General features: G+C 44.8%; 1 protein-coding gene and 1 long non-coding RNA gene across 2 annotated transcripts in view; one reads left to right on the forward strand and one right to left on the reverse strand.

Annotated features, from left to right (window-relative positions):
* Positions 1-1,431: 1,431 nt before the first annotated feature.
* LOC107976259 (uncharacterized) lies at positions 1,432-22,061 on the reverse strand. Its single transcript, XR_001720087.4, has 2 exons — positions 21,860-22,061; positions 1,432-1,762 (listed from the first exon to the last, which is right to left on the reverse strand). It is a non-coding gene; the product is annotated as an uncharacterized LOC107976259 (long non-coding RNA).
* PIWIL2 (piwi like RNA-mediated gene silencing 2) overlaps positions 12,592-22,091 on the forward strand; it is a 91,111-nt gene continuing 81,611 nt past the window's right edge. The window contains exon 1 of the mRNA XM_009454917.5: positions 12,592-12,810. The gene's annotated coding sequence lies outside the window, so the exon portion shown is untranslated. The remainder of the gene's footprint in view (positions 12,811-22,091) is intronic.

The following is a 22,091-nucleotide window of genomic DNA, read 5'->3' on the forward strand; positions in this document are numbered from 1 at the left end:
GTGGAAGCCAAAATGTCATCAGGATTTCCTTGGAACCGTCTGCTTTGCCATCCTCAGTATTGCAGAATGGCTGCTCCTGCGCCAAGCATCATTCTGCAAATGATGGTGTCCACAGCCAGAATGGACAGTAGTACAGGAGCCTTCTCATTCTGCCCTTATCCGGGAATAACCGTCAGCAGCTCCAGCAACCTCCCCCCTGTCTCTCTATAGAGTGGGGCCGCATGCCCACTCTTGGACCAGGCCCTGGCAAAGGGGGATGGGTCGACTAGTGTATCCCCTGGCACTGAGCACACTTGCCCTTGAGCTGGGGTTTTGTTAGTAGGGAGGAAGCTGGAGTGGCAGTTGGATAGACAATTCATAGTAGCTGCTGCCATGTTCAAAAAATGCTGCAATGTAAAATCATAAAGTATTCATCTAGGCATAACTTTTTAAAATGTTCAGTCACCTTTTATTCTACTAAAATCAATTTTAACATTTTAGTGTATATTATTTTATTTTAGATTCAGCAGGTTACATGAGCATGTTAGTTTTGTTTTGTTTTGTTCTGTTTTGTTTTTTGAGATGGAGTCTCACTCTGTCGCCCAGTGGTGTGATCTTGGCTTACTGCAACTCTGTCTCCCAGGTTCAAGTGATCCTCCCGCCTCAGCCCCCCAGATAGCTGGGATTACAGGCACACGCCACCACACCTGGCTAATTTTTGTATTTTTAGTAGAGACAGGAGTTTCACCATGTTGGCCAGGCTGGTCTCAAACTCCTCACCTCAAGCGATCTACCTGCCTCAGCCTCCCAAGTGCTGGGATTACAGGCGTGAGCCACTGCGCCCAGCCACATGTGCATGTTTGTGTATATTGCGTAGTGGTGGGGATTGGGCTTCAGTCATACCTATCACCCAAATAGTGAACATTGTACTCAGGTAGCTTTTCAACCCTTGCCCCTCCTCCCACTCACCCCCTTTTGGAGTGCCCAGTGTTTGCTATTTCCATCTTTATGTCCATAGGTACCCATTATTTAGCTCCCACTTATAAGTGAGAACATGTGCTATTTGATTTTCTGTTTCCGAGTACACTTAGGATAATAACCTCAAGCTCCATCCATGTGGCTGCAAAGCACATGATTTCATTGTATTTTATGACTGCTCACGTATATTATTTTAGCCTCCAAAATTTTGTATGTTATTTATAATGATATAAATTATGTGGTTTTATCGTGTACTCTATGTCACTCAGAAATACATACAATTCTTCGTTCCCAGCTACTCTGGAGCTGAGGTGGGAGGATCACTTGAGCCCAGGAGTTCAAGACCAGCCTGGGCAACATGGTGAAACCTTGTCTCTGAAAAATAAATAATACACAGCCAGATGCACACACATCCAGTTCTTCCATGTTAATGAGTATGTTGTGTTTCACATACTTCTGAATTAGCCGAAGGAATTAAAGGTAGCATCTTTTAATCTTCAGACTGCCCTGCGTGGTCCGATTGAATTGGGCACTCAGCACTAGGCTCTTCAAAGGGAAACAGGCTTCTTTCTTAGGACGGTGCACAGTGAAAGAGTGGCACCCATGCTGTTCATCCAGTGTTCCAACCCCCAGTCCTGGTGTCAGATACTTCCACATTTGGGGCATTTCCCCTCGAGATGGCTGTGGCTAGCGACAAATGATGAGAACACCTCTCTTGGATTGTGGTTCGGCCGCACAAGGCCCCATCAGAGTTCTACAGGTGGAGTGTGGGTCCCAGAAGGGGCTCAGGTCTTAGGGGTGTCATCTGAAAAAACAGAGATAGTGATGGGACACCAGTTCTAGGAGTCCTCTGCATGGCCACTTTCTGCCTCAGCTCTTCTAAAGCATTTCTTCTGTTCCCTTCCATTGGGGTAACCACTGATCTGTCTCCCCAAAAACTGAGTCAGAAGTTGGACTTCGTTACTTCGCTCATCTACATTTAAGATATAGTCAGAAAAAAATGCAGTCTTTACATCTTAAGAAAGCTTACATGGGCCAGGCGCGGTGGCTCACACCTGTAATCCCCAGCACTTTGGGAGGCCGAGGTGGGCGGATCACCTGAGGTCAGGAGTTCGAGACCAGCCTCAACGTGGAGAAACCCCGTCTCTAGTAAAAATACAAAATTAGCTGGGCGTGGTGGTGCATGCCTGTAATCCCAGCTACTTGGGAGGCTGAGGCAGGAGAATTGCTTGAACCTGGGAGGCGGAGGTTGCCGTGAGCCAAGATCACGCCATTGCACTCCAGCCTGGGCAACAAGAGTGAAACTCCATCTCAAAAAAAAAAAAAAAAAAAAATAGAAAGCTTACATGAAAGAAAAAGAAAAATGCAGTCTTGATCACTGTTGGCCTGGAGACTTTATCTTGTGTGTTTTCCAGGGCGTGCATGAGGTTTCACTGGACAAGTAGAAACCATTCTAGGTATTCAGAAAGAGTTAATACAAGAAGAGAAGTTTATAGACTCGTTGGAAGGCTGGAAGAGTGAGCCATAGGTTGAGCATCCAGGAATCAGCACCCCCTAGAACAGATGGTGAGGGAGCTACACCCTCTGCCACAATCAGGAGGGTGGAGACTCAAGCTCCACTGAGTTCCGGAACACAACACACTGCCACAGCTGCCAGCCAGGGACGAGGGAATCCCACAGCCCCAGCTGCCTCTGGGGAACCATACAGCTGTAGCTGGACCCTGGCACACCTGAAGAAAGTGCCTGCTGTGTGCTAGGCACCCTGCAGGAGTTAGGAAAGCAGTGGTTAGGGGCTGTGTCCTGCTGGAGGAGCCTGCGCTCTAGTGAGGGAGACAGGATAAGCTTAAGGAAGGACGTTAAAAGGTGACAAGAGTTTGGGAACTTGCAGGGAGCAGGGGATTTTGGGTGGTGGCGGGCATGTTGCAGTAAGTAGGGTAGGCCTCCTTGAGAAGGTATCGTTTGAGGAAGTGAACCAGCGGGATCAGATGCAGGTGGGGAGAGTGCTCTGGGCTGAGTGAAGAGTAAGACAGAGACTGGCTGGAGCTGAGGGAGTGAGAGGGGTGGGACCTGGCCCTGGAGGGCTTTTAGGCCATGGTAGGGACCTTGGCTTTATTCTTTTTTTTTTTTTTTTTTTGAGACGGAGTCTCGCTATGTTGCCCAGGCTGGAGTGCAGTGGCATGATCTTGGCTCACTGCAACCCCCACCTCCCAGGTTCAAGTGATTCTCGTGCCTCAGCCTCCTGAGTAGCTGGGATCACAGGCACCCGCCACCAAGCCCAGCTAATTTTTGTATTTTTAGTAGAGACAGGGTTTCACCAGGTTGGCCAGGCTGGTCTCAAATGCCTGACCTCAGGTGATCCACCCGCCTCGGCCTCCCAAAGTGTTCAAATTACAGGCGTGAGCCACCACGCCCAGCCTGGCTTTATTCTTAAAGTGACCTGGTGAGCCAGCTGGTGTGGAGATGAGGCGGGAAGCAGGGCTGATGGAGTCCCTGGACAGTGGATGGCAGTGGCTTGGCCAGGCCGCTAACAGCAGGGGCACTGGGAAGTGATTGGATTCTAGATACTGATTTCAGGGGTAGCACACACGTGATCTGCTGATAGATTCCATGTCAGGTGTGAGAGGGAGGAGAGTCAAGCTCATCCACAGCTCTGGCAGCGGAAGACGGCCAAAGTGAAGAAGGTGGCCTCAAGTTTACCTCCACCTTTCAAACCTCAACTGGTAAAACCTCATGCATGCCCAGAACGCTAGCACAAGAGATTTAGGGAAATGTGGGTATTTTGCTTTCTGGCCCTGCAGTTCAGGTTCCACCTAATAAAGTGGGAGTGGCGTGGGTGGTGGGCACCACCAGCCATATTCACGAGAGTTGGCATAAGGGTTCACAGTTTGAGTGAAGCTTCCTGAGACTGTGCCGTGCTGCCAACACAGTTCTCTCCGATTCATTCCCTCAAAACCGTATATTCCCAGTGAAAGCACGACCAGTACTTAAACTAGCCATGTTCAGTGTGGCTCTCAGACCTTTCCCCAGGGCAAGATGATCACAAGAATTCCTTTAGGAATGTCTCTTAAATTGTACAACTAAAGTTTAATGGTTATATTAGAGTCCGTCTTCGTACTATGAAAATTCACCCAACTGATCTCCCATTTCTGGGATATTTAGATTTTTTCTAGTTTTTCATCGTTTAAAAAATGATGCAGCCTGGGGTGGTGGCTCATGTCTATAATCCTAGCAGTTTGGGAGGCCAAGGCTGGTGGATCACTTGAGCTCAGGAGTTTGAGACCAGCCTGGGCAACATGGTGAAACCCCATCTCTACCAAAAATATAAAACTTAGCCAGGCATGGTGGCTTGCTCCTGTACTCCCAGCTACTTGGGGGGCTGAAGTGGGAGGACTGCATGAGCCCAGGACGGGGAGGTTGCAGTGAGCTGAGACGAGATCACACCACTGCACTCTAGCCTGGGTGACAGTGAGAACTTGTCTCAAAAAAATAAATAAATAAATAAAATCCATTAAATTGCCAGTATCCTCAATTATTTCCTTAGGAGTCTCTATTTAAAATGGTTTTCTGACCAGACTGGGCAATGTAGCAAGACCTGGTCTCTAGAAAAAAAAATTTTTTTAATTAACTGGGCGTGGTGATATGAGGTTATATAGCGCCAGCTACTCTGAAGGCTGATGTGCGAGGATCAGTTGAGCCCAGGAGTTTGTTAAGTCCAATCCTATGAGATTTTTAAGGATTTTGATAGATTTTTCCCTCCAGAATGTTTGCATCTATTCACATGTGCATCAGCAGTGCATTTGTAGTTAAATGTGTAGTTAACGTTCTGTTTTTAAAACTATACAAATGTTGGGCCAGGCGCCATGGTTCCTGCCTGTAATCCCAGCACTTTGGGAGGCCGAGGTGGGTGGATCACTTGAGGCCAGGAGTTTGAGACCAGCCTGGCCAAAATGGTGAAACCCTATCACTACAAAAAATAAAAAATTAGCTGGGCCCGTGGTGGCACGCTCCTTTAATCCCAGCTACTCAGGTAACTGAGGCCCGAGAATTGCCTGAACCAGGGAATTGCTTGAAGCCAGGAGGCGGAGGTTGCAGTGAGCTGAGATCACGCCACTACACTCCAGCCTGGGGGACAGCGTGAAACTGTGTCTCAAAAAATATATATATATATATACACACACACAGACACACGTACGTGTGTGTGTGCATGTGTGCAAATGTTGGGCCAGGCAGTGTGGTTCCTGCCTGTAATCCCAGCACTTTGGGAGGCCAAGGTGGGCGGATCACCTGAGGTCAGGAGTTCGAGATGAGCCTAACTAACATGGAGAAACCCTGTCTCTACTAAAAATATAAAGTTAGCCGGGTGTGGTGGTGCATGCCTGTAATCCCAGCTACTCAGGAGACTGAGGCAGGAGAATCACTTGAACCTGGGAGGTGGAGGTTGCGGTGAGCCGAGATCACACCATTGCATTCCAGCCTGGGCAACAAGAGTGAAACTTTGTCTCAAAAAAAAAAAAAGAAAAGAAAAGAAAATATGGTAAATGTGTAATTTTTATTAAATATATAAACTGATACAATGTGAGTGCTGAAGAAAAAATTCTTATTTCTATGGAAACTAAAGTAAAGGCTTTGGCAAGATTAAGGATGATTCTTTAATCATCTTTAATCTCAGGTGCAGTGGCTCACGCCTGTAATCCCAGCACTTTGGGAGGCCGAGGCGGGTGGATCACTTGAGGTCAGGAGTTCGAGACCAGCCTGACCAACATGGTGAAACCCTGTCTCTACTAAAAATACAAAAATTAGCTAGGCATGGTGGCACAAGCCTGTAATCCCAGCTACTTGGAAGGCTGAGGCAGGAGAATCACATGAACCCAGGAAGTGGAGGGTGCAGTGAGCCGAGATCACTCCATTGCACTCCAGCCTGGGCGACAGAGGGAGACTCTCTCAAAAAAATTAAAAAAAATAAATAAAATAAAAATGATGTGATAGAGGCTGTTGGTTGTTCCTCAATATCCAAATATCCACTCTTTCCTTCTTCCATGATAATGAGCCTTGACTTTTGGGAGGGCACGTACTCATTCAATACAAAGACCACATTCTCAGCCTCTTTTGAGAGCAGAGGTGACTATCATTACTTTCTGGACAATGGCATGTAATCATAAACATGGAGCAGTGCTAAGGTTTGGATGTTTGTCACCTTCCAAAATTCATGTTGAAATTTAGTCCCCAGTGCAACAGTACTAAGTGGCAGGACCATTAGGAGGTGATCTGACCGTGAGGGCTCCCTCCTCGTGGATGGGATTAGTGCCCTCATAAAAGGGCTTGAGGGAATGTTTGTCCCTTTTCCACCTTCCACCATGTGAGGACATAGCAACAAGGCATCATGCTTGAAGGAGAGAGGGCAAGCCCACAACAGCCACTAAATCTGCTGGCATCTTGATCTTGGACTTCCCAGCCTCCAGAACTGTGAGAAATACATCTCTATTTACAAATTACCCAGTCTGTGGTATTTGTAACAGCAGCCAGATGGACTAAGACAGGGAGCTCCCAGGAGCTTTCCTTAAAGGAGACATGATACATGCCTCTCTTACTTGGCAGGGGTGGGGGAATTATGAACCTTTATTTAAAGATTTATTTTTAAAAATAAATAAAACAAACTACCATTCTCCTTGTCTGTTTACTCTACCATTCCCCTTTTCCTATGTCCTCAAGCCTCCAACGCCTCTCCCCAGTTCTCACTCTCCGCTGAGAACACTGCTTCTCAATGCATTAAGAAAATAGAAGCAATCAGCCAGGCGCAGTGGCTCATGCCTGTAATCCCAGCACTTTGGGAGGCTGAGGCAGGTGGATGACCTGAGGTCAGGAGTTCCAGAGCAGCCTGGCCAACATGGTGAAACCCCATCTCCACTAAAAATATAAAAATGAGCCAGGCATGGTGGCGGGTGCCTGTAATCTCAGCTACTCAAGAGGCTGAGGCACGAGAATTGCTTGAACCCAGGAGGCGGAGGTTGCAGTGAACCAAGATCGCGCCACTGCACTCCAGCCTGGGTGACAGAGCAAGACTGTGTCAAAAAAAGAATAAGAAAATAGAAGCAGTTGGAGAGGGTGTGGTTCCCACTACCACATCTTGAGTCTGCGTCCAGGTGCCTGTTCTTGCCTCCTATTCCTATGGATGAACTGTCTGGCTGGGCGCAGTGGCTCACGCCTGTAATCCCAGCACTTTGGGAGGCCGAGGCAGGCAGATCACCTGAGGTCGGGAGTTTGAGACCAGCCTGACCAACAAGGAGAGACCCTGCCTTTACTAAAAATAAAAAATTAGCTGGGCGTGGTGGCACATGCCTGTAATCCCAGCTACTTGGGAGGCTGAGGCAGGAGAATTGCTTGAACCTGGGAGGCAGAGGTTGCAGTGAGCCAAGATTGTGTCATTGCACTCCAGCCTGGGCAACTAGAGCAAAACTCCCATCTCAAAAAAAAAAAAAAAGGAAACCTATGGATAAATTGTCTGCTCCTCCCTGAGACAAGACCCTTCAGTGGGCCTTAGATCCCATCCCCTCTTGTCCACTCAAAGGATACGGCTCCAGCAAACACCTCCCTCACCCACTCACCCACACATATTGATCCCCTTCACACACATATAGACCACTCACATATTCACCCACTCCCCACACATATAGACCAGCCCCACAGGATACAAAGCAGTAGTCCCCTCCTATCTGCAGGAGACAAGTTCCAAGACCCCCAGTGGATATTTGAAACTGGAAAGCACTGAGCCCTAGATATACTATGTTTTTTCCTACTCATACATACCTATGATAAAGTTTAATTTATAATTTAGCACATTAAGAGATTAACAGCAGTAAGAAAGGAGAACAATTATAACAATATACTGTAATAAAAGTTATGTAAATGTGGTTCTCTCTCAACATCTTATTGTACTCATCCTTGTGATGATGTGAGATGGTACAATGCCTTTGTGATGAGATGAGGTGAGTGGCATGGTCATTGGGGCACAGTGTTAGGCTACTACAGACTTTTGAAGATACATCAGTAGGAGGATCATCTGCTTCAGGTGATCCTGGACTACTGAGCCATGACAATGTAGATGGTTTATGTCAGGGACTATGTGTGTGCCTCGCCTCCTTTCCTGGTACTTCCTCATCTCTCCCGCTCTAAACATGGAATGCCCAGGGCTCAGGCCTTTCAAGGTTTCTCTTGTCTGTCTACCCTGCTTCCCTCAGCAATCTCAGCCAGAATCATGGCTTTAAACTTTTTTTTTTTTTTTTTTTTTTTAGACGGAGTCTCACTCTGTTGCCCAGGCTGGAGTGCAGTGGTGTGATCACGGCTCACTGCAAACTCCCCTCCTGGGTTCACACCATTCTCCCGCCTCAGCCTCGTAGCTGGGACTACAGGCGCCCACCACCACGCCCAGCCAATTTTTTTGTATTTTTAGTAGAGACGGGGTTTCACTACGTTGGCCAGGCTGGTCTTGAACTCCTGACCTCGTGATCCGCCCGCCTTGGCCTCCCAAAGTGCTGGGATGACAGGCATGAGCCACCGCGCTCGGCCAGCTTTAAACTTCCTGTGTCTAGTGAGCTGTGATCGCACCACTGCACTCCAGCCTGGGTGACAAAGCAAGATCCTGTCTCAAATAAAAGGAGAAAGAGAATGGGGAGGTGGACGGCTCACTGCAGCCTCGACCTCCCAGACTCAACAATGCTCCCACGTCAGCCCCCTGAGTAGCTAGGATTATGGCTAATTAAAAAAAAATAAAAATTAGAGGCAAGGTCTCACTTTGCTCCCCAGGCTGGCCTTGAACTCCTGGGATCAAGAGATCCTCCCGCCTCAGCCTCCCAAAGTGCTGAGATTATAGGCATGAGCCACCACACCATGCATCTCTTTCTCCCTTTAAGAGGTCCAGTTACCTCTTTGAAAATTAGAATGGAACTCAGCTCTTTCCCCTACTGTTAGTACTTACTAAATAAAATCTGTCTTCACTGCTTTAACTGGTGTCTGGCTTTTTAATTTTTAATTTTTTTTTTTTTTTAGAGATGGAGTCTCACCCTATCACCCCATCTGCAATGCAGTGGTGTGGTTACTGCTCACTGCAACCTCGACCTCCCAAGTTCAAGTGATCCTCTCGCCTCAGCCTCCCGAGTAGCTGGGACTACAGGCACACACCACCATGTCCGGGTAATTTTTAAAATTTTCTGGTAGAGAGAGGGGCCTCACTATGTTGCCCAGGCTGATCTCAAACTCCAGGCCTCAAGTGATTCTCCTCCCTCAGCCTCCCAAAGCACGGGGATTACAGGCATGAGAAACTGTGCCTGGCCTGGCTTTGTTTCTTTGACAATTCTAACAAACTTAAAAAAAAAATCCTGAGACAATTAGGGACATTTGTATATTGGCTAGATATTTGATAATACTAAATGATTGTTGTTCATTCTTTTGAGCTGTGATAATGGTGTTGTGGTTACGTTTTTCAAAATAATCCAAAGAAATTTATCCAGACTATTAGCATCTCTCCCCACTTCCAGCACTACCACTCTTGGCCAAACATCCTTTTATCAGATAACAGATTTTTACATTTGCCTCTTTTTTTCTTTCTTTTTTTTTTTTAGGCAGGCACACATCACCATGCCTATCTAATTTCTATATTTTTTGTAGAGACAGGGTTCAGCATGTCGGTTGCCCAAGCTGATCTCAAAATCCTGGGCTCAATCAATCCTCCCGCCTCAGCCTCCCAAAGTGCTGGGATTACAGGGATGAGCTACTACGCCTGGCCGCATTTGCCTCTTCAATGATACATCACCCCCTCCTACCCACCGCCAGTCTGTTCAGTCTGTTACAGAAGTTAGCATGGGACCCTCCTGGGGCCCCTGGGGCCTCATGTCCCACTCTCCTCCCAGGCCATCCCACTCCAGTCGCACAGGTCTTGCTACTTCTGTCGCGCAGCAGGCTGGTTCCAGGTGCAGAGCTTTCCCATTACTTTCCCCCCTGCCTAGAACTTGCTTTCTCCAGATAGCTGCATGTCTTGTTTCCTCCATTTCTTCGGGTCTCTGAGACTTTTCCTGACCACCCTACATAAATTAGTAAACTCCCATCCCTGACACTCTTTTTTTTTTTTTTTTTTTTAATTTTTAGGTTGTTATTTTTGTGAGACAGAGTCTCACTCTATCACCCAGGCTGGAGTGCAGTGGCAGTATCTCGGCTCACTGCAACCTCCACCTCCTGGGTTCAGGCAGTTCTCATGTCTCAGCCCCCTCGGTAGCTGGGACTACAGGCACACGCCACCACACCTGGCTAATTTTTGTTATTTTTTTTTTTCAGTAGAGACGGGGTTTCGTCATGTTGGCCAGGCTGGTCTTGAACTCCTGGCCTCAAGTGATCCACCCACCTCAGCCTCCCAAAAAGTGCTGAGATTACAGGAGTGAGCCGCACCTGGCCTCTGACAGTCTTTAAACCCCTTTTCTTGTTTTCTTTTTCTTTTTCTTTGTTTTCTTTTTCTCCATAGCACTGACATACCATGTATTTCCTTTTCCTGTCGATATTCCCCCAGAACACAAGCTATAGAGTAGAGATGGTTTTGTTCATGCCTGTATCCCCAGGACTTCTAATTTCTTGCCCATAATAGGCACCAAATAAGTGCTGGTTGAAAGAATAGAGGCATGACTATTATTGCATGAATGCTGCAAGTATGCACTAAAGAATCTGTAACCACATTTCTGAGCATATAGAGAAAGAAAACTGATAATGGCTGGAAAGTCTCCTAGCTTCCTCCCAGCGGAAGAATGTCCCTCACTTTTCCAGGACACTGACCTTGTAGGGTAGGGCTTTGAGTCTATTCAACATACAGTCCTTGTGGCTCCCCAAGCTATGTGTACAATGGGCACTGGTGTTTTACATCAATGTCCTGTGAATGCTCATAAAGGCTGAAGGGCATTCTACCCACCAGTGTGTACTGCACTTAGAGCAGTGCTAGGGTCTTTGGGACCCCACAGCGCTAATGACCCCTTTGACCTAAAAGTCCTGCCGATTGATGATTTTGCTGATCGGGGCATGTGCTAAAGGGAGGCAACCATCACCTGGAGGTGCCTCTTGGGAGGTTTTGGATTTGTTGTCTTCCTGACGTAAGACATACACCCCTTTTGAAAAGCAGCTCTTAATGTGCTATTGGGTTCTCGTCAAAACCGAGCACTCACACCTGTAATCCCAGCCCTTTGGGAGGCCGAGGCAGGAGGATCACTTGAGGCCAGGATTTTGAGACCAGCCTGGACAACATAGCAAGACCCTCATCTCTACAAAAAAAAAAATTAAAAATTATCCAGGAGTGGTGGCACTCACCTGTAGTCCCAGCTACTCGGGAGGCCGAGGCGAGAGGATTGCTTGAGCCCAGAAGTTCGAGGCTGCAGTCAGCCAGGATCACACCACTGTACTCCAGCCTGGATGACAGAGCAAGATGCTGTCTCTTAAAAAAACCCTGAGCACCTGACAAAGTGTGCACAGCACATCCTTATAAAGGCCTTGTGACTGATAGTCCCATTTTGGGGTGGCATGATTCCAACTCAAAGCTAACAATGTGGGAAGGGCCTGACAAGCCTCTCTTGTCTGATGGAAATGGTGCATTCAGTATGCAGCTGGCCTGGCCCTAGTGGCAGTTTGGCTTTACATGAAGAAAAAAAAAAAACACACACAAAACGGCAGCTATTCTTTTAGGGGAAATTTTATCCTCCACCCCACAGCCTAAGCAAAGCCACTAGCTCAACAAGGCTCACAATCCACAGAGGTTCCCCTAAATGCCTGTGCCTGGTTCACTGATGGCTTGGCTAAGCTGAAGCCAGTGCTGTCCAACTGGGCTGCTATGTGGAATGGAAAACAGATATGGTCACTCCACTTGGTAGGCAGAACTCAAAGCTGTTCTCATAGCCCAGGTCAGTACTCCTTGATGAACCTCTTTCTGTTATATTTTTACTGACTCGGGCTGCTGACAATGACCTAGCTCCTTAGTTGGGCCACTTGGAAAACTACAGACTGGCAGATTAAGTATTTCTCTAGCCTGGCATGGTGGTGCATACCTGCAATCCCAGCTACTTGGGAGGCTGAGGTGGGAGAATCGCTTGAGCGCAAGAGTTAGAGGCTGCAGTGAGCTATGACTGCACCTGCAAATAGTCACTGCACTCTAGCCTGGGCAATATAGTGAGACACATCTCTAAAAGTAATAATATTTTTTTTAAAAAGATTTTTGTCAGCTGGGTACAGTGGCTCACGCCTGTCATCCCAGCACTTTGGGAGGCCAAGTCAGGCGGATCACCTGAGGTCAGGAGTTCGAGACCAGCCTGGCCAACATGGTGAAATCCCATCTCTACTAAAAATACAAAAATTAGCAGGGCATGGTGGCGGGTGCCTGTAATCCTAGCCACTTCAGAGGCTGAGGCAGGAGAATCGCTTGAACCTGGGAGGCAGAGGTTGCAGTGAGCCGAGATCGCACCATTGCGCTCCAGCCTGGACCATAAAACAAGACTCTCTCAAAAAAAAGAAAAAAAAAAAAGATTTTTGTTTTTGTCTTGTTTTGTTTTGTCTTTGGCCATGAACTGTGGAAACACATTGCAGCTGCTGATTGAACTGTCTTGGTTGATCTAGGTGCCCATGGTAAGGGTGTCTCTGATGAGACCAACTGGAATCAAGGTGCAGATTGAGTCTGCACTGCCCAGACTAACACCTTTGCTTTCTGGATCGATCGTTGTACCAGACATGGCAGCACACCCACAACAGACTGGGCACCCAGTAGAGAACTCTGCTTCAGATTCACAAGCTATCACTGCATGCCAGACTTGCGACTCCTAATAAAAGGAATAACAGGTGAGCCGTTTGTCTCCAGGGAGGAGACCGCATTGCACAGGGTGTGGCAGTTGAGTCCATCCAACCTTTGAACCCCTTTTGGGGCTCCTGGCTTACTGCTGTTGATACTTTTTCAGGTTACAGTGCTGTTATCCTGGTCCAATCAACTGATTCTGGCACATGAAACTAGAACTCCTTGAATCTTGTCATTATTAAGTGAGCCTCTTTTTCTCTAATACTACTTTTTTGCTGTAAGGTTTTCTTTGTCTGATATTGACATGGCGACTCCAGCTTGCTTGCTTTTTTGAAGGATTAGTGCTTGCTTGATTTTATTTATTTATTCTTATTTTTTATAGAGATGGGATCCCACTCTGTCACCCAGGCTGGAGTGCAATGGCAGGATCCTAGCTCACTGTAACCTCAAATTCTTCTGCTCAAGCAATCCTCTCGCCTCAGCCTTCCAAGTAGCTAGGACTACAGGCATGCACCACCACACCCAGCTAATTTTTTTTTGGTAGAAATGGAGTCTCACCAGGTTGCCCAGGCTGGTCTTGAACACCTGGCCTTAAGTTATCTCCCACCTTCCAAAGCACTGGGCCTATGTTTTCACCATCTGAATTTCAACCTTTCTCTGTCATTATATTTTATGTCTACTTATGTCTATCTCTATCTACTAAACTCTATATAGCTGGATTCTGTTTTTAAAATCCAATCTGATAATCTCTGTTTTTTTTATTTTTATTTATTTATTTATTTTTTGAGACAGAGTCTTGCTCTGTTGCTCATGCTGAAGTGCAGTCGCATGATCTCAGCTCACTGTGACCTCCATCTCCTGGGTTCAAGCGATTCTCCTGCCTCAGCCTCCTGAGTAGCTGGGACTACAGGCACATGCCACCATGCCCAGCTAAGTTTTTTTTTTTTTTTTTTCTTAGTAGAGACAAGTTTTCACCATGTTGGCCAGGCTGGTCTCAAACTCCTGAGGTCAAGTGATCCACCCGCCTCAGTCTCCCAAAGTGCTGGAATTACAGGGTGAGCTACCACGCCTGACCAATCTCTGCCTTTTGCCTGGAAAGTTCTACATATTTATATTGTAATTACTAACACAGCAGAATTTATTTCTGTCACTTATTTTATGTTTCCTTTTTGTCCGGATTTTTCTGTAATAAATTTTTATTCTTCTTTGCCTTTTTGTTTAGATTAATTTTTTCTCATTTGTTTTTCCTCCACTGATTGGAAATATATAGATTTTATTTCTTAAAAAAAAAAATTGAGACAGGGTCTTGATCTGTTGCCCAGGCTGGAGTGCAGTAGCATGATCACAGCTCACTGCAGCCTCGAACTCCCGGGCTCAAGGGATCTTCCCACTTCAGCCTCCCTAGTAGCTAGGGCTACAGGCGTGTGCCACCATGCCCAGCTAATTTTTTTTCTTTATTTTTTGCAGAGACAGGGTTTCACCATGTTGTGTAGGCTCACTGTATTTCTTTAAAAAATTTTAATGTGCATACTTAGTGAGTGTAAAGTTAATTCTTATTACCCTCCTCCAGAACCTTATAATGCTTTTATTATAATTATCTCTCTCCTGACTTATATGCCTATTTTTCTTAACTTCTTGGCTCTATTTTTTTTTTTTTTTTTTGGCTTTTTAAAAACTTCATCGTATTGGACATCTCTAGGACCCTTTGCACATCTTCTCAGTCTTACCTGTCTCTTTATTTAGCCAGCACTGTGTTGACCAGTTCTCTGTGGGTACCCACTAGGTCTACACAGATACAACCTGATAGTACTTAACCTCAGGCTTGCTCTGTGCATCTTCTTCCTTCTTCCCTGAGACTTTCGTGTTGATGACAAAGCATGGAAAAGGATGGGAACACCATGGTGCAACTACAAAGTACCGGGGTTTAACACTCCTTGAGGCGTGTCTTTGACCAAAGGAAAGGAGAGAGTCAATAGTACAAGCATCCTCCTTGCTCCTGTAGGATAGGTGGTCTTGACATGGACTTTATATGGCTTCTCAAATGGTCCTGACGGATAGAGCAACTAGATCATTGTAGCAGTGGCCAACTTCCTAATGCATCTTTGAGTAAGCTCTCCCTCCCTCCCTGCGTCATTCCCCTGTCCCTTACTCCTAGTCCCTGGGATCACACTCTGCAGTAAAATACTTGCACTAAATCTTTGTCTTAGGCCCTGCCTTCTGAGGATCTAGGCTAAGTCATCCATCTATTGGACACAATTATTACCCCTTTATTCAGTCACTTACTACACTCATGATTCCTTTTTTCTTCCCAGACTTTCCTTCTGGGGGCATTTTTTCTTTTTCTTTTTTTTCCTTTTTCTTTTTCTTTTCTTTTCTTTTTTTTTTTTTTTTTTTTTTTTAACAGAGTCTTGTTCTATTGCCCAGGCTGGAACACAAAGGCATGATCTTGACTCACTGCAAACTCCACCTTCCGAGTTCAAGCGATTCTCATGCCTCAGCCTCCCAAATAGCTGGGGTTACAAGCATGCTCCACCATGCCTGGCTAATTTTTGTATTTTTAGTAGTGACGGGGGTTCACCATGTTGCCCAGGCTGGTCTCGAACTCCTGGCATCAACTGATCTGCCTTCCTAGGCCTCCCGAAGTGCTGGGATTACAGGGTGAGCCACCTAACCTAGCCCATTTTTTCTTTATCTTCATGTTTAGAAATTTCTTTAGAGAGGTTTGTTGAAGGTAAATCTGTCAGTTTATGTTTCTCTGAAAATGCTTTATTTTACCCTTGTTTTGGAAAGAAAATTTCACTGGCTATACAATTTCTAGGTTGACAGGTTTTTTTCCCTTAACCTCTCAGGCCTGTGGATATATTATACCCTGTCTTCCAGGATTTTCCTATTAATATTACTGTTACTGAATCCACTTTTCACTCATTTATAGATAATGTGTTTTTTCTTTATGACTGCTTTTTTAGATCTTCTCTTTGCCTTTGGTATTCTGCATTACAATGATGATGTGCTGAGTGTAGATTTCTTTTTACTTCTCTGTTTCAGAGTCACTGGTCTTCTTGAAGCTAAAGATTTGTATCTTTCATCAAATCTAAAAAGTTCATACCCATTAAATCATTGAATATTGCCTTTCCTCTTTTTTCTGTGTTATCTCCATCTCATACTTTATTGGGCCTTTTAACTCTGTTCTCTGTGTCTCTTAGCCTCTCATGTTTCCATCTCTTTGTCTCTGTGCTACATTCTAGGTAAATATTTCAGCTGATCTTCTAATCCATGATGTCTCTCTTTAGCTGTGTATATTCTCTTGTGTAATTTTCCTTTAAGTGTTTAATTTCTATTACTTTATTCATTTTTAGAAGTTCTGTTTCGGTTCTTTTCCAAACTTGCCTCATCAATCTTGGTTACCTTTGCTTTTTGTTTTGTTTTGTTTTGTTTTGAGACAGGATCTCATTCTGTTGCCCAGGCTAGAGTGCAGTGGTGCAATCAGAGCTCACTGCAGCCTCGACCTCCCAGGCTCAAGTGATCTTCCTACGTTAGCCTCCCAAGTAACTGGAACTACAGGCATGCACCACCATTCCTGGCCAATTTTTTTTTTATTACTATTGTTTGTAGAGACAGGGTTTTGCCATGTTGCCCAGGCTGGTCTTGAACTCCTGAGCTAAAGAGATCTGCCCGCCTCAGCCTCCCAAAGTGCTGGGGTTACAGGCATGAACCACTGCACTTGGCCTGCCTTTGCTCTTTACTCATTGTTGCAATTGCCACCTTTATTTCTTGAAACATACTGTTTCATATTTATGAAATGTGCTATTTATTTATATTCCGTGTTCAGTGACAGTATTTTTTGAAATATTTCTAGATCTGGTTCTGTTCACTGTAGTTTCTGTATGTTATTTTGTGGTGTTTCTTTTTGTTTGTTGGTTTGGTTTTTTTGAGACAGAGTCTCATTTTGTCGCCCAGCCTGGAGTGCAGTGGCATGATCTCAGTCACTACAACCTCCGCCTCCCAGGTTCAAGTGATTCTCCTGCCTCAGCCTCCCAAGTAGCTGGGATTACAGGTGTGTGCCACCATGCCTGGCTAATTTTTGTATTTTTAGTAGAGATGGGGTTTCACCATGTTGGCCAGGCTAGTGTCGAAATCCTGACCTCAAGAGATCTACCCACCGCAGCCTCCCAAAGTGCTCTCCTTATTTGTTAACGTGCGTTTTTTAAAAAATGCCTCTATTAAGATATATTTTAGGCTGGGCGTGGTGGCTCATGCTTTAATCCCAGCACTTTTGGAGGCCGAGGCGGGTGGATCATGAGGTTAGGAGTTCGAGACCAGCCTGGCCAACACAGTGAAACCCCGTCTCTACTAAAAATACAAAAATTAGTTGGGCATGGTGGCGGGAGCATGTAATCCCAGGTACTCAGGAGGCTGAGGCAGGAGAATTGCTTGAACCCGGGAGGCAGAGGTTGCAGTGAGCCAAGATCGTACCATTGTACTCCAGCTTGGGCAACAGAACTAGACTCCGTCTCAAAAAAAAGAAAAAGAAAAAAAAAGATATATTTTACATATCATATCATATAATTTATCCTATTCAATAATTTTTGGTAAATTTAATGAGTGGTGCAAACATTGCCATAAGTCAGTTTTTGAACATTTTTGTCACCCTAATAAAAGCCCTCATGCACATTTACAGTTCATCCTAATTCCCACCCCAGCCCCAGGCAACCATTAGTTTATATTCTGTCTCTATAGATTTATCTTTTCTAGACATTTCACATAAATGGAATCATACAATATGTGGTCTCTTATGTCTGGTTTCTTTCATTTAACATATTTTTTGGGGTTCATCCATGCCATAGCAGTTTGTTCCTTCTTATTGATGAATCCATCTGTTGTGTGAATAGATACCACATCTTTATTCCTTTTTTTTTTTTTTTTTTTTGAGACAGAGTTTTGCTCTTGTTGCCCAGGCTGGAGTGCAGTGGCGCGATCTTGGCTCACTGCAACCTCTGCCCCCTGGGTTCAAGCGATTCTCCTACCTCAGCCTCCTGAGTAGCTGGGATTACAGGCATGCACCACCACGCCCGGCTAATATTTTGTATTTTTAGTAGAGATGGGGTTTCATCATGTTGGCCAGGCTGCTTTCGAACTCCTGACCTCAGGTGATCCTCCCGCCTTGGCCTCCCAAAGTGCAGGGATTACAGGCATGAGCCACCGCACCCGGCCGGGATTACAGGCATGAGCCACCGTGCCCGGCCTCCTTTTTTTTTTTTTTAACGCATCCCCATTGTTAAGCATACAAATTTCTGTTTATTCATTTACCAGTTGATGGACATTTAGGTGAAGTTTTTGGCAATTATCAATAATGCTGCTATGAACATTTGCATGCAAGTTTTGTGTGGACATGTTTTCATTTTTCTTAGGTAGCTACCAAGAAGTGAAATTTTGGTTCCTACAGTAATTTTTTTTCTTAACTTTTTGAGAAACTGCCAAATGTTTCCCAAAGAGGCTGCATCATTTTACATTCCCACTGGCAATGTCTGAGGGTTCCTGTTCCACCACATCCTTGCTGACTTCTGTTATTCTATTAGTCAGACAGGCCTGCCATAACAAATTGCCACAGACTGGGTGGCCTCAGCAACACACATTTGTTTTCTCACAGTTCTGGAGACTACGATTCTATGATCAAGGTGCTGGCAAATTTGATCTCTGGTGAGTACCATCTCCCTAGCTTATAGATGGCCGCCATCTTACTGTGTCCTCACATGGCCTTGTCTCTGTGCTTCCATGAAGAGAGAGGGATAGAGATAGAGAAAGATCTCATGTCTTTCTCTTCTGATAAGGACACAAATCCTATCAGATTAGAGCTCCTCCTTACCTCATTTATGTTAATTATCTCCCTACATACTCTATCTCCAAATACAGGGGATTAGGGCTTCAACATAGGTTTTGCAAGGAGGACACAATTCACTCCCTAACATTCCTCCCTCTGTCCCCCGCAAATTCATGTTCTTCTCACATGCAACACATTCGCCCCATCCTAACAGCCCCCAAAGTCTTACACCATTTCAGTATCAATTGCAAGTCTAAGATCTCATCTAAATACAATAGGCCCTCCCTATCCACGGGTTTGCATCCATGGATTAAACCAACCACAAATCAAAAATATTTGGAAAAAACAAAAAGGATGGCTGCATCAGTACTGAACAGGTGCAGACATTTTTCTTGTAATTATTCCCTAAACAATACAGTGTAACAACTATTTATGTAGCATTTACACTGTATTTGGTATTATAATTCATCTAGAGATGATTTAAAGTATACAGGGAAATGTGCATAGGTTATATGCAAATATAAAATACACCATTTTATATAAGAGACTTGAGCATCTGTGAATTTTGGTATCCATGGAGGGAGGTCCTAAAAACCAATACTCTGCAGATACTGAAGGACAAATTCCATTAAATTTTATGGCTCCAGTCAGGGGTGGTGGCTCACACCCATAAGCCACTGAGTTCAAGACCAGCCTGGGCAATATGGTGAAACCCTGTCTCTACTAAAGGGCTTATTAGTTCCAACAAGAGCTGGTTGTTAAAAAGAACCTAGCGCTTCCCTCCCCTCTCTTGCTTCCTCTCTCTCCATGTAATCTCTGCACAGGCCGGGTCTCTTTGCCTTCTGCCATGAGTGGAAGCACCCTGAGGTCCTCACCAGGTGTCCAGTCTTGAACCTTCCAGCCAGCATAACCATGAGCTCGATAAACCTCTTTTCTTTATAAATTACCCAGCCTCAGGTATTCCTTTATAGTAACACTAAAGGGGCTAATGGACTGACACAGGCCCACTCACATCTTTTGGCCCCCCCGCCTTTTTTTTTGAGAGAGAGTTTTGCACTTGTTGCCCAGGCTGGAGTGCAGTGGCGTGATCTCAGCTCACTGTAACCTCCGCCTCCCGGGTTCAAGTGATTCTCCTGCCTCAGCCTCACGAGTAGCTGGGATTACAGGCACGCACCAACATGCCTGGCTAATTTTTATGTTTTTAGTAGAGACAGCATTTCACCATGTTGGCCAGGCTGGTCTCGAACTCCTGACCTCAGGCCATCTCTCCACATTGGCCTCCTAAAGTGCTGGGATTACAGATGTGAGCCACCATACCTTTTGCCCATTTTTTTTATTAGATTGTGTGTCCTCCTGTTATTCGGCCTGATGTGTTTCGTGAGCTCATATTTATTCATACCTTTTACATGGGAGTTTTGGGAGCCTGGTGTATTTCTCCTGAAAGGATTTCTGGTTATCTCTGCCAGGAACCCAGACATACTACATAGGTCTACTTTAAATGAAATCCTTCCTATAGGTTTTAGGCCCCACCAGTAATGTAATTTTCTGCCCTTAATCTTGCTGTGGCTCTGGTGATCTTATTTTCTGAACAGCAGCAACAACAACAACAACAAACCAGAATACATGGTTGGAATAGAAATATTTATGGGGACCAAGTGCCCAGGGTATTTGGAGTCATGACTGCCTAGGAAAATTCAGGTTATGTATAGTTATGGGGCCATTTTCACTCTGAATTTTAGAGACTGGCAGGGCCAGGTGGACAGAATTTGGTGTCACGACTTTATTGAGTTAAAAAAAAAATCTGTGATTTATCTCAAAATACCATCTCTTAGTGTGATATACGTGCTCTTTTTGCCCCTTTCATTTTTAATTAACAAATAGCAATTACATATGGTTATGTGGTACAGTATGATATTCTGATATTTATTTACATTGTGGAATGATTAAACCAAATTAACATATCCATCGCCTCACATACTCATCTTTTTGTGATGAGATTATGTGTGTCCTTTTTAATCAATATCCTAGGGATGGCTAATTAACAATTAAAGTACTCTGTTAGGGAATATAATCTCCAAAAGAGGTTGATTCGCTTTTGAAAGGTCCTAAATAGATGTCCACGTTTCAGAAAGCTTCAACCATTTTTATGTCCAATCAACAGCAGGACTTATGGATTTTCCTTTGGTTAAATAAGTAGTGTTAATGATGTCTGGATTAGCTAGAAATACTGTATGAAGGCCACCTACACTTGCATGGATGGACAGGATATAGAAATCTAGGAAACCCAATGTGCATATCCTTTGTAATGGTGCTCTTGGTTTAGGTTCCCAAATAGAAGACATACTCAGGAAATTATCTGAGGATTATTATTCCCTTACTTCAACTAGAAGATTTGCTGAATCCTGCCCCCAAAATATTATTTCATGTGTATAGAATAAGTGTGTCATGCAAAGTTTGGTCGGAGTTCCTAAAAGAACAAGGAGGTGGATCTTCACGAAGGTTACAAAACAGTTTGTATAACTGTTTTTGACTGCACTTGCTACCATTAAGTATTTGCACAGGCAGGAGAATTGCTTACAACATAACATTGCAACAGCTGCAAGTTAAGAAGGTTGTGTGGTAAAGGAAGTGAAAATGTTAGATCATGGTAAACAAATACTATCTAGGAACAGTGAAGGGGCATCGTGCCAACTGGATTCCTGAGTTGAAAATCATCCTGCTCCAATAATTTTCAGACTATCCTCATTCGGGAAGGATAGGGAGGGCCCTTGTATGTGTGGATTAAAATAAGTCATGGGATATCTGAGGCCTAGGAAAAGATAAGGTTAACCCTTCTCTAGTCCTATTCCATGCAGAGCCCTTGGATGTCTCTATAGCATCCGCCAAAGCCTTCAGAAGCTTGACCTCAACCACACTGTAAAAACCTGGGTGTGGGAGAGGGATGCAGTTATTTGACAAAATGGTTGGGAGAGGGTCAGAAATCTTTCTTTGGGTAAAATCATTCTGTAGTTGCTGAAGTAACCATTGATAATTTAATGTGCTTCCTAGAAAGCTCTTCTTGGCTCACAGATTTAGGCATCAATAAAAATAGGCAACATTTATCGAGGGTCGTCTTCTCCTTGTGCTAAGTATTTTACATACGTTATGTCATTATGTGTGTACATTTCCATTCAACCCCATGAATGGATGTTTTTAGTTTTTATCTCTGTTTTATGTATAATGAAAGTGATGTGCAGAAATCATATGAATTAGGTGTTTGAATGCGCACTCGAGCTTACCGTTTCTTTTTCACCACCTGTATCTCTAATCCTCTTAACTGGCAGGAATGGGGCAAGTCAATTTCAACACGCGAGTCTTAGGCTAAATCTGTTTATAGGAGTTGCCCCTAGAAAGGGAGTCAGGATCTCCAAACCCTAACACATTTTAACGCTGAGGTTCACATAACTCCCAGCGCTCCTTCCGCACGAACCGCCTCTGCACAGGGAACCTGCTGGAAAGGACGAGCCTCTC

This window comes from Pan troglodytes, chromosome 7 (genome assembly GCF_028858775.2).
Source record: "Pan troglodytes isolate AG18354 chromosome 7, NHGRI_mPanTro3-v2.0_pri, whole genome shotgun sequence".
NCBI classification, from domain to species: domain Eukaryota; kingdom Metazoa; phylum Chordata; class Mammalia; order Primates; family Hominidae; genus Pan; species Pan troglodytes.